The following is a 13,922-nucleotide window of genomic DNA, read 5'->3' as shown; positions in this document are numbered from 1 at the left end:
GGGGAAAAAAAATAGCTTACATTCTGTTTTTTTTTGTGCCCATCTTTCCTCTCAATACTGTCTCCTTAAGATAAACAATCAAAAACTATAGATATTTATGTTGAACACTTATAAAAATGATTTGTGTGTAGGTCTTTTGTTAGTGCATTAGTGATATGGTTTGGCTGTGTCCTCACCCAAATCTCATCTTGAACTCTAGCTCCCCCAGTTCCTCATGTTGTGGGAGGGACCCGCTGGGAGAGAAGTTAATCATGGGGGTGGTGTCCCCCGTACTGTTCTCATGATAGTAAATAAGTCTCACAAGATCTGATGATTTTATAAAGGGGTACCCCTTTTGCTTTCGTATCTTCCTATTGTGCCTTGCAGTGGACAGAACAATAGGCAGTTGAAGGAAAGATGAACCATTCTGTTTTTCTTTAGTAGTTTTGCTAAAATATTTGATAGGTTAAAAATACTGGTTAAAATAAATGCTCTGGATTTTAATTTACCATGTCACATTTATCACTGACAAAAAAGTTAGCTGTTCTAAGCTGCTATTTGGTATGTATTGAAAAAAAACATTTTAGTAATCTGAGAGAATTAACATGACATTTAGCGGGAATTACTATATAATTCCATTTAGTGAGAAATTATTTGGGTACTGAAGAACACTCGGTTTGAGGATTATATTTTTTAGAAATCCTTATTTCTGAAAAAATCTAAAGGCAAAACTCAAATATAATAACAACTTTCAGAGGCCACTAAGATAGATACTAAACTTTGAAAGACAATATAATACATCCTTAACACCTTTCCCAGTTTCTGAATCAAGTGACTCTTATGTAAAAATTACATACTTTTTCTTTTTTTCAGAGATGGGGTCTCACTGTGTTGCCCAGGTTGGAGTGCAGCCCTGTGATCACAGTCACTGCAGCCTTGACCTCCCAGGCTCAAGCAACCCTCCCTCAGCCTCCAGAGTAGCTGAGACTACAGGAAGGTACCAACATACCCTACTAATTGTTTAAATTTTGTAGAAATGGGGGTCTCACTCTGTAGCACAGGCTGGTCTCAAACTCTTGGACTCAGGCGATCCTCCCACCTCAGTCTCCCGAAGTGCTAGGATTACATGGTAAACCATTGTGTCCCACCTCGTATACTTTCTCGAATTTCATGATGTGAAGTATCTGTCTGGTAATAAAGTGATGTTTTACATCATGAAACCCTTAGAATACATTTGATATTGCCCTAATGTTTACTTATGTTCCCTAATATGCCACAAAGCAGAGAGCCTTAAGATTGGATTTTGAAAGCTTTAAGAAATGGGACCCACAGTTATTGCACACACTATTTTTTCTGGACATCATCTAATAATGAATGATCACATTTTGACATGGTACAAACTGAACCAGGTCAACTAACTTGACATGCCAGAAGCCGGATTGATATCATCAATCAGTTAAGCTTCGGAGGAGGTGACATAAAAAATTAGGAATACATACATCGCCAGAATCTTAACATTAAAAAGACATAATGACTATAATGACAAAAAAGAAAGAAAATGAACGAAAAAAAAACTTCTTTAAATGCACGGGTAAATAAAATCTTGAAAAAGCAATACACATTTATTTTAGCATGCCTTACATTGGCTATGCATTTACTAATGTTTTTTCAACAGGTTAAGGTGGTTTAGGAAAAGTCCAAAACATATTTTCCAAGAAATAATATATGGGAAGGAAAACCTGATTTAAAGTGAGCACAGGATATACAGCAAGAACTCAAAGTAGGAGATGGAAATTTTCAAACAGAATAAAAGATTATTTATTGGTTTTTGCTAACAATGATTACTATTCGTTTGAAAAATGAATCTGGATAAAATGTAGAATAACATCACATATTTAAGCTGCATATGGACCAAACAGGGAAAACTCTATTTCTGCATATCAGATTGTTTCTTATTTTAGTCACTTATTTCACAGTTACATAGTATTCATCAAGAGGAGAAACAGACAGAGTGTGAATGGCTCACTGTTACCCACACTATTCCTGGAAAAACAGGTCCTAAAGATTAAAAGACCCAACCCGCATACATAAAAGGCATGATGACATCGTTATTACTAGGCAAACATTTATTAAGATGCCATCATTGAAAATGGATGACCTATACTTTGGTAAAAATGTAGAGAACTGAAACATCACTTTGGTGGCGACATAAATATGGCAAGCAGTTTGGAAACACATTTGGCAATATCTAAAGTTAAAGGCACAACCTTCGACCCAGAAATCCTACCCCTTGGGATATACCCAAACCCACATGTATGCACAAAACCCTGCAACACTACATGTACATTTGTTTACCAAGTGATATATCCAGTAATGTTCATTACAGCTCTAATTCATAATGGCCTAAAACTGGAATACATGACTATCCATCAACAATAGAATGAGTAAGTAAATTGTAGCATATCCACTTGGTGCAATATTAACACAATGAGAATGAAGAATGCACAAAACAATATGAATGAATCCCATAAACACAATATTGACTGAAATAAAATAAGAGTTTACATTGTACAATTTCATTCATATAAAATTTAAAAGTAGTCAAATCTATGCTATTGGAAGTCAGTTAGTGGTTATCTTTGGGTGCATAGTGACTGGAAAGAAGCATAAAGGGGTGCCCTTGGGAGCTGGTAATATTTTGATTTTGATCTAGACGTTGGTTATATGAGTAAAAATGGCTAAGTATTTTTTCTCACTTAGTGGCACATTCACACGCATTATTTTATACCAATTAGATCCTTGTAGAGTGCTAAGGGTTATATATAAACAGCAAAGAAAGAGAATCCTTTCCATTCCATCCAACATGAGGAAGGCAAGACTGCAAGACTTTTTTTTTTTTTTTTTTTAAGTCGTATAGTGTTAAAACAAACAACAAGCCTTTTAAATTCACTCCAAAATACAGGATAATTTGTTTCCCCCACTGATAATAATTTCTTCTTTCCTTTCTTGGCATTTTGGTGTGTCAGACCTCCCTAAGGTTTATGTTGTTTCAGTTTATATGGATTTGCTTTCAGGAAAAAACCTGATGTTCCTTGTCCCTGAGTATCTCATCCAAGGGGTTGAAAAGCAGCGCATACAACAGAAGTTGTACAAAGCCATCCTTGTCATCTTCTACATGGGAGGACAGAGAACAAAAACGTCCCCACCAGTGAGTGGCAGTGCCACTGAGAACCTCCTGAACACCTCTACTCAAGGCATTTTGAACTTTATAAAAAGAAACTGAGGAAAGTTAGGATGGAAAATATATAGTCCTTTTCTAGAACCAGTTAAGATGTGAGATAAACAATTATTTGAGTAATGAAATGTTTTCATCTTTTACTTCATCTGAGATCAGGGCAGTGATACTTCATAGAACCCACAAATAAAAGCTTTTCATCAGGTACAACCTGAAGATGGCAGAAGGAGTTTTTTTGCTTGTTTTTTTCCTCTACTCAAGTGGCCACTCTTTCACTAGAGAATGTACTTACGTCATCAAATTAATGTGATTCTTAAACAGGACATAAATCTTCCGTTTGGATGAGAACATTAATCAGATTCATCTAATTTTCCATTCTTTGTCTAAACACTGCTATTATGTGAAAAGAAAAATTCCTGAAAATCAAGGATATTTTGCAGTTAAACCCCTCCTCCCAACCAGTCTATTTTGTTACCCTATATAAACAAACTCTGCCACTACATTCCTTTATCCATAGTAACTTCCAGTGGGTAATCCACAAATCAATTAAAGGCAAGTTAATTGCCAAAACCGGATCAAGTGACAAGCATTAGAAGCATAATATTTATGGGCACTATCCTAAAACTTTGTGTGTTGGAAAAGTTTCATCAGGCTAGCTTTCCTTTTAATTCAAGATTTAAAATTTGTATTATTTCTTTGAAAATAAAAAAGTAATCTCATAATTACTCTTAGCTTATGATGGTTATGTTTTGTAGGCAGTCACGGACAGATATTTCAAACAAAACAAGGTTCCTACTATAGGGCTATTACTACTGCTATTGATTTTTAACTTCCAATTTTCTTTGCTTTAGTATTTTCTATGTATAAAAATTTTTGAGATAGTGTGAAACAATGTAATAGAAAGTATATTGTAAACTGCTCCTCCTTCCCCTACATCTTTTCATCTTCTTCCTTGTTTTACTTTCCCTCATTGTATTTTTATAGTAACAGAGAAGCAAAGGCAAATTCACTCAAGAGACTAGAGACTGAAAACAAGTCAGTAATGAGGTCAATATTTATATGGTTCCACTGACGTTGTGCAATTCTGAGTTTCATGGCTAGAACTACAAATGTACTCACAGATGTATGGAACGCATATGTTTGAACTTATATGCAAATAAATTATCAATTTCTTTAAAAAGGCTTCCCTGGCTTCCCCAAGCAGAACTTCTCATCTCAGTCTCTATTTATTTTATTTATTGTTAACTAATTTTCTCTCTTCCTCTACCAGAATGTAAACTTGATGAAAGCAGAGACCACATCCATTTTGTCCCTCACTACATCCTGTTACATTTTTAGGAGTATTTATAAGTCAGTTGTTAACACCCAACAGTTATTAAAAATTAAATTACATAAAAGTTGTTAATTATAATTAAATTACATTAAAAACAATGGAAATAAGTATTCAAAACTCATAACCTCTGAATGATTTGGTTACATTTTACTATTATTACGTTTTGGGGGCAATTTATGTCTATTGTATCTATATGATAGAAACACCGTATATAGTACTATGTATCTCTTGCCAACTCCACATTTAGTGACCTCTGCAGTTTGAAACGGGCGGGTGAGAGAATTTTTTTGCACAGAAATAAGCAGTTACTACAAATAGTGCCCTCCCCCCTCCCCCATGGAGAGCTGGTTGTGAACATTTACCGCCTGAATGATCTTTTACATTCTGTTCTGTTCATATTTGAATGTTTAATTCATTGTTATAATAATTTTAGGGTTTTGTTTTTATAGAGTTTATTTCTTTAGCTCACCACAAAACTTATCTTTTCAAAGTTTCACTTCAAAGCTTTCCTTTTCTTTTCTTTTCTTTCTTTCTTTCTTTTTTTTTTTTTGGAATGTGACTTACGTACTTGTTATCTTTGAACTGTCTTTTGCATTTGATTGGCTTAACATAATTACAATAATATATATTTACTCTATTCACAAATCCATCTTTCCTCTTTATCATTTTAGTTTTTTTCTTCCAAATTTACACTATTACCAGCTAATGAATTATATAATTTGAGCCGTGTAACATGGCTCATGCCTGTAATCCCAGCACTTTAGGAGGCTGAGGTGGGAGGATAACTTGAGGCCAAGAGTTTGAGACAAACCTGGGCAAAACAGACCCTAAAAAAAAAATTTGTTTTTAAGCCAGGAATGGTAGGGTGCGCCTGTAGTCCTAGCTACCCAGGAGGCTGTGACTGGAGAATCCCTTGAGCCTAGGAGTTTGAGGCTGCAATGAGTGATAATGATGCCACCATACTCCAGCCTAGATGACAGAGCGAGATCCTGCCTCTAAAATAAATAAATAAAATAATACAATCGGACAAGTTTTAAAGTACCATATAGTACTCTTCCTTTGCCAATGGAATTTTCTTTTGCTCTGATTCAACTCTGTGTACTTATATAACCCAGCCTTATGGAAAATCAGACACCTCTCTTCAGCCCCTTGTCAAAGTCAAAAAGGCTTGTCAATTATAGTTCAAAGGTAGAAAAAGTAATGGAAGTTAGGAGGAGGGAGAGCCAAGATAGAAGGTGGGTATATGACTGTGGCAAAGAACATGATAGATGCTGAGGGCTCCAGAACAAGGAGTACCAAGGTAAAGTGTATGGAATTGAATGCTTCCTCCTTCATGAGAAGTATTCCTTATTTGCTCTGCCCAGATCAGACAGGCCTTGATTCAGCTGCTCAGTCAAGGTACCGTCTCTTAAAATCACTTGATGGGGGCTCAACCACTTCATGACTTAAAGACAAAAATGCACTCGTTGAAAATCATAAAATCAACATTATGAAAATAAACAGTATAAATTTTACAAACTACTATTTAAGCATAAACATTCATACCTATTACACATTCAGAAATGGTATGGTTTTAACAACAGTGAAAACCATTTTCACACTGATGATCAGAAATACCCACAGCATTATTCTAAACCCTTGGCAGTGGGGAGTGTCTCTTCTTCTTTAGTCACCTTGATTTTTTTGTATATCTCCTGGCAGCACATTTGACAGAGCTCTGTGCTGGTCCATAGCCTGTAGGCTACCTTATAAAATCAATACCTTTATATTTATTGCAGAGTTTGTAATCTTTCTGCCTGTGGTTGTTCCATGTGCTGTCATGGTAAGACGGAAAACACTCAAACTGTATTTCCCGTCTCTACCTGTTTCTAGTCTACATTGATAATTGAACAGATTCTTTTGAATGTTAGAGATGGGGCTTTCCTTCAATTTTGAAAAAAATGCATATAACGCATTCTACAAAACTGTTGTTTACAAAGTGGTACTTCCCTACAAGAATCCTATTGTAGCTGTTGTAGCAAGTGATTTTTAGACTTGTAAGTAAAATGTCCGAGCATAATTTTACTTGGATAAGTCTATTATTCAGAAACCTGTCCTTCCATGGTCATTGCCCAATTATGACTCATACTCTCTCCTGTCTGCAAGAAGTGTGCTCCAAATCATTCATTCTTTTTGCTGCCTTACTGAAGGCATTGAATTAGATGGCATATGTACTGAAGTCGGGGGTGGGACAATGGAACAAAGATTTTCACAGAAGCACACAGAGCTAGGGTTCTAGCTCTGGCCAGGCCACTATCAAGCTGCATGACCCTGGGGCCTTTCAGGATCTTCAAGCTCTTCAATGTAAGACAAATGAGTTTGAACAAATGAACCATCAGGTTCCTTCATCTCTAACCCACTGTTCCCATGAATGTGGCAAAAGGAAGCACAGTGTCCTTACACTTGCCATGAATTGGAACACATTTGCTAATAGGTTCATTCATTTAATACATATACGCCAAGCACCTACTATGTACCAGACACTCTTCCAGGCATTGGCTATACAAAGGTGGAAAAAAGGACAAAAAAATTGCTGCCATGTGGAGCTTACATTCTATTATTAATAATAGCTGAAATTTATTTTAGTGTTGTCTATGTGCCAGGCACTTTACATGGCTAACACACCTAATCCTCACAACACCCCATTTTACAAATAAGGAAACTGAGGCACATGAAGTAACTTTTCCAAAGTCTCATAGCTACAAGCGATAATGCGAAAATGTGAACCTCAGCAGCAGTGTGACTGTAGAGCTAGCCAACAGTCAATCATTCCTGCACACTACCTTTCTAAGGTGAGTCTGGGTTGTATGTGCAAGTTGCTTATAAGGTAACCATTTATAACGCAGCTCTACTGTACTATTCTGTGACCAACAGAGGTACCAATGATGACAGTTTATCTGAAAATGTATTTCACAAAAGAAGCTTTATAAAATTTGTGAAATGTTAGTGAAGACTTGGAAATGCTACGAAAGGGGTGGTAGGTAGTCCTGCACTCATGTACACACTTTCATCTAATCTGCACAATGGCCTTATGAAGTAGATATTTTTATTTTCTATTTATGTACATGGAAATGGCTCAGAGACGTTAGGAAAAACTGCCCAATCAAGAAAGCAGCAGAGTTGGCACTGGAGCTTGGTCTGTTTGGCTGTAGAGCCAAAGTTCTCCTCCTACACCATGCTACCTCTTCTGACAATATGCAATGGTTGTTAGCAGTATTGTTATTCTTAGGTATAAATGTTGCCTATACACTAATTATTTTTTCATTGTCAATTTAGCCAACATTACTCACAATTTGAAATATCATTAAGAAGCCTAGTTTAATAGTCAAGACTATGCCAGTAGAATAAATAGACATGACACAGGATGAAGTTGACCTCTCTAGCTCAGAGAATCTTCTGGCTCCTCTGAACAGCTGGCCAAGGAGTAATATTTTGGCAGTAAAATACAACCACATGACCAATGTTTTTGGCCAGATGAAATGAGCCAGATGGAAGCCCATGAAGCAAAACCCATGAGGGGGCAGAAGCAGACAATATAAAATCACTGATTCATTTTCCTTTTTCTTTTTTTTTAACATAAAAATATTTTTATTTTGATGCTTTTGCTTAGCATTCTTTTAAACCAACATCAATTAGGTTAGAGGACAGTTTAGATATTATTTAATAAGTTTATATTTTAACTGATTACTAAGCCCTATTCTATAACAAATCACATGGTGTTCTGTCTTCAGAGAAAGATTCAGAGCTAAGTAGAGAAGATAGTACATCTGTTAGAATAATACCTGTCATTACGGAATTTTTTCCTTGTGTGCTAATAGGATCTGGTCAGGAAGCTGGAGGTGGGAGAGTGACCAGCAGTCCCGGTTCTAACACAGACTTCCAGAATTCATACCAGTGCAGGTTTCTCAAACTTGCTCTGCCTGGTTTCCTCATTTGTAAGATAAAGGTAATGCTAGATCCACTTCCCAAGGCTGTTTTGGAGGATGACATGCATGAGCTAATGCATGTATGGGATTGGGAATGCTTCCTGGTGCATAGTAAGTGTCCAATACAGACTAGCTCTATTGTTCTTACTTTGGACTTTCTTTTTTTTAAGGTAGAAGGCCAGAACTTTATACCACATGATCCAGCATAAAGGCAGTCTTTTTACTTCATTATTCAGGGACAGGGCTTTAGCAGCTGATCTGTTACACACCAGGTGTCCCACGTAGGAATATCTTAAACCACAGATATGATGTAGCTGCAAAGAGTCCACACCAGGTGACGATGTACTGCAGATGCTCGTTCCTCAGAGTAACTCTGGTTTGCCCTCCAATGGGTCCTCCAGGGACTGTGCTCTCCCAGGTCGGTGCAGTGGAAGGGAGTGACCACATAGGCCCCACTCTGAGTTGAGGAGGAGATGCGGCCAGCCTCCCAGGCCTCCCGGGCAGGGTCCACCATGGTCCGGGGCATCATATACAGCTCCTTGGAGTGGTCAAAGCACCCCTTGACTTTCATTGGTCTATACTCCATATTTTTCAGTTCCATTGGGTCTGCTGGTAGAGGGACAGGCTCAGCCAGAACTCTAGACTCCAACTCTGCAATCAGGTTCAGCTTCCACTTCCGACGTTGGACCTGCCATGTGCCCAAGCCAAAGGCAGTCACAGGGATGAGGAGCAGGACCCACTGAAGAAAGGAGTCATCTTCCGCTTTTGTGGCAGATGCTTCTGCTGCAGAACTGCCACATCTGGGCACGGGGAGACCCCGAGGACGCTCCTCCAAGCGGCGCTGGCAGGGGCCCGTCCCAGCCCCGCCGCCCGCAGCCCCAGCTGCCGTGCAGCCACCGCCGCCATCGCACCCGGCCCCGCGGGCCTACTTTGGACTTTCTAACCACATATGTGTGTGGTCTCTAGTCCCTGAACCTCCAATTGTTCTTCTCCTATTTGATAATAATTACATCCATCCTTTTCACTTACCCTAAAGCATTAAGTGAGATGAGCTGTGGCACACTAAAAACAACAGTTGTCAGATCTGTTACATCTGAAAAGCTTTGAAAACTAAAAAGTGCTATGCAACAGGAGGTATTCTTGGGGTATGCAGAAAGTTATGTCCTAGTGTATTGATTCAGGTGGCGCTCACTCCCTTTCTAAGATGTGGGTTCCAGACAGCTTTTTCTCATGGGAATTGTGCAGTTTGGCTGGGCAATCACTGATGTGCTACCACTTAGGTTTTGGAAGTGGCCAAGAGTAGCTATGAGACCACACTCTCCTATGATCCCTGCTCATATCTGCTACTATACAATTTCCAGATCAAAGTTGCAGATTTGATCTTTACTTCCTAAGAATACAGGGGATAATTTAGGGATATCTAGATCTTCTTATTTGGGCAAATATTGCTTTATCTTTTCATAGCCCAGATATCATTTGTACTTTTGTTTATTGATGTGATTGTCATTCCTCCTTCCTTCTACTGTTCAGTCTATGTCATATCAAACAAATTTACTCATTAGACCTTCTACATCAGGTATAAGCATGCACATACGTACTTAATTAATCACCTGTTTGGTAGCTCTGCTAAAATGCTGGGAAGGAAAAGATGTTGAAACAATTGGCAAAAATGAGATTTGGAGATTTTCTGAGAATTTCTATCCCCTGACCCCTATTACTATAAAGGGCAAGAAAACTAGAAGACACTTCCTGTTTCTGGTCTGTGGAATGCTATGGAATAATCTCTGCCCTACATTCAAATGTACTCTGAGTGACTTTCTCTTCTATTTACGTAGTACCTACCCTATACTCATCAGGTAAAATGTTCCTTTTAACATCCCTTTTTAAGAAGACAGAAAGCAGGAAATGTTTTGTGATTTGTTCTCTTTGGAAGACAGAATCATCTCAAGAAGAGTAATTTTCTATTTAAAGTTTCCTTGAACACTACTGTAGTTTTAAACAACAATGTATTTTAAAATACAAAATTCCCTAGTGTTCTCTTATTGGAGTTGTCAGGGTCCACACGCTTGCTAAATATTTGCTCCTTGATTCTTTCCTTACTTCCCAGGTAGTTTTTTCCCCATCATTTTTTAGGTACTATATTTAAACAACCAATATAAACTTATACACATTGTTTTCTCAAATTTAACATGAGCACATCACTCTCCTCTTTCTTCTCTATAATACTTGGGGGCGCGTTGCTCTAACGTAATTAGGTGAATCTTTAAACACATGTGCCAGAACCTAGGCAGATAAATCAGCACCTTGCCCTCAAAAATAGTACTCATCTTTGTAAGCAGTGCCCTAATGCTAACACTGATCCCATTACTGAAAACACGGTTGGCACTCTCTTCTGGGTTCACAGAGAAAAAGTAGCTTCCTTATTCCGTAATCCTCTGCTTTCTCTCTTTTTCTGTTCCTCACTCCTCTCCCCACGGCCCTGCTCCACTCCCCTCTCCTGCCTTTCCTTCCCTCTCCCTCTTCTTTTCTCTTTCAATCCCTCTTTCTGCCTCAAACCAAAATTAATAAGCTATATATTAATCATTTTTGTTTTTTTATAAAAATCTACTTCAACCACATAAGACAAAAAACTGTCACAGCTGAAAAACTTTCAGATCTATTTTGAGCATTGTAAACTGTTTAAGATTGTATTTCTCAAGAGTCAACACTCATTAAATGTATATGATTTGCTATTACTTTAACAAATCAGACACTAATTGAATTTCATATCTTACAGACTTGGCTTTCCATTAGCCTGAATGTTACCAGGGAGCGAAAGCCATGCCAAATAAAAATATTCCAGCTTAAAGCTAAGTGTACCCCCAGTATCATGCATTATTATCCATTTGAGAGTCAAAGAAAAATGACACTACAATAGGCACATTTGAAGATTTTACAAGATATAAAATATTGCTCATAAAAAATATGGGAGAAATTCAGTGAAGAAATGTTGTCTAATGTCCAGTTCTTTCAGTTGCTTCAATAATGGAATCATATCCAAAGCCTCTTAAAGGTCAAGATAAGCTTAAGTTACTTGTGCCATTTAAGGATTTTGTATATATTTTTTTTAATTAAGAAATGCAAAAACAAGGCTGTGACATTATGAGATATTTTACATGTTTACATCAAATAGTTTAACACCTTTAATTCCAAGAATGCTATGCAATAAAACTATGTTCTTCAGAAGATAATTATAGCATTTAACTGTGCGTGCATGTGCCTGTGTGTGGTGTGTATATGTGTCTGTATATATATATATAGTGACTCATGGTGCATCTGAGGTATTATGGTATGATAAAAATTTTAAGTTATATAATAAGTACCTTTTTGCATTATTGTCAGTAGATTGTTGTGGCTGAATGCATAATCTTCTTTGGATGAGTGAGGGACCTGCAGAAATGCGAGAGCCAGTGGCCAACTGCCTTCCTACCTCCCTAACCCTTCCACTCAATTCAACTTATGATAGATATGATCATATCAAGTTGGTTATGCCAATAAAGCATTATGGGGTGATGCCAAATAAGAAAGGGTAACAGGATACTTTATCAAATAGACATTACTGGCATTCTTGCTGTATATAAAGAAGCTTCAAACCTCAAAGAGTTTGCAGTGCAACTGGAAAGATAAACTAGAACCTCCAAACAGTGAAAACAGCACATATAAAAAATTAACTATTATGTGGGAAATTGTATATTCAGATTAAGAGGAAATAAAGGAAGGACTAAGTCTCTGAAGCTTCCAAAGGAAATGGGCTCATGATGGATATTTGAGATGTCATCCTTACCTCTTAAACTTGTTACAAATTAAGTTTGTTAAAATTACAGATGTGAGGTATTCAAATACATGAAAAAGTTATCCTTAGCTGCTAATGCTTATATTTTGGAAAGGGCCAGAACTTGACCAAAGGAACCTTGAAAAAATATATTTATCATATAGCTTCAAATTTTTATCATACCATAACACCTCAGATAAAAATATCTTTGCCAAACTGAGAGTAGAGCTTAAACTTTGCATTTCATGAGATTTCTCAAATTCTTTAGTCCATCAAGCTACTGCTTTTACTTTATTCAGCAGTTGGAGATTTATGATATTAAGGAGCTTGTGATCAGATCTCAGTGATGAAGAGAGCCTAGAAGCCACCATAAATTGGAAATATGCACAGTAAAGTTAGCAAATAATTGATGTTAAGTTCTGAATGTACGATTTAGCATATAATAAACATGAGAATCACATTCGACAGAATGCAAAGCACATAGTAGGCATATAATTTCAAATTTTCAACCAAATTTTATAGCTATTACAAACTAACGTAATAAATCGTTAATTTCTTTTCAAATAAAAATTATATTTATCTCTTGCCAAAGTTTGCTTTTGCATTGTTATAACAAATTTTTTAATTTGATTTCTCTGATTTTATAGTTCCCTAAAAGTTCCAAGGACATTGTCTTCTTTACTGTCTAAAGCAAATAATCCTTATAAATCATTTTAATTCAAATTTTGAATGTTTTCTATGCAGGAAAATCAGAACACATTTTAATCCTGTGTTAATGTACATTTCTACATAGGCCTGGCAGCTTCCAGATGTGCTACATTTGGTCTAAATAAGAGAGACCTTATATCCAAAATTTTGCAAACAATGTCACTTCTATTTACTATTGATTAAATAGATACCTTTCAGTGCTATAAATTTTAATCAATAGAAAACAAAAAAAGCTTTTATTTATAAACAATAATAAAGAATAATCAATCTTCTCTTTATTAATACCTAGAATACTCAAATGAGAAGGAAATCCAAGATTTTTAAAAGTGTCTTCTTTTTTTCCAGTTACTTGGTTAAAATAAGCTGATTTTCTTGTAAAACAGTCATTGACAGTTTAGTGAAGTCATGAGGTCAAGATTTTTAATATTATTTCCAGAAACAAAAGATTATTAAAATATTTAGTTTGACTTCATGGCATCTAATTCTGCTGGGCAAGATTAACACTGAATTACTACCTGAAACAGCATTAGTTTCAATTTTTTCATGTGGATGTGCCCTGAAACACTTATAAAGAATACTGTAGTGTTCTTGTTGTTGGTTTACCCTTCCCTAACATTTAGGTTGACTATATGAAGCCATTAGACAAGTTAATACACTGTTTTTCAGGTGGCAGTAATATGAATGCTTTGTTAAGTTTGCCATTTAACTCTCAGAATTAGCTTTTAAAGTTGGTCAACTTTCTTCAACTTCTGCATCATCTTCTTGGCTCTTATTTCATATATTGTCAAATTAACCAGCATTAGGACTTAGAAGGTCAACATAGGGCAAAGGCTTATTTGCAAGGGGCCTAAGGCAGTTAAGCAGTTCTTCCTAGCTACAAAAGGAAAAGAG

General features: G+C 36.6%; 1 protein-coding gene and 1 pseudogene across 19 annotated transcripts in view; both read right to left on the bottom strand.

Annotated features, from left to right (window-relative positions):
* LOC105499433 (phosphodiesterase 4D) overlaps positions 1-13,922 on the bottom strand; it is a 1,582,997-nt gene that overhangs the window by 379,783 nt on the left and 1,189,292 nt on the right. The gene's annotated exons all lie outside the window — the stretch shown is intronic.
* The window catches only part of LOC139363548 (surfeit locus protein 1 pseudogene), a 48,325-nt pseudogene extending 34,403 nt beyond the window's left edge, over positions 1-13,922 (bottom strand).

This window comes from Macaca nemestrina, chromosome 6 (genome assembly GCF_043159975.1).
Source record: "Macaca nemestrina isolate mMacNem1 chromosome 6, mMacNem.hap1, whole genome shotgun sequence".
Taxonomy (NCBI): domain Eukaryota; kingdom Metazoa; phylum Chordata; class Mammalia; order Primates; family Cercopithecidae; genus Macaca; species Macaca nemestrina.
This window is presented reverse-complemented; position numbering and strand designations above follow the sequence as displayed.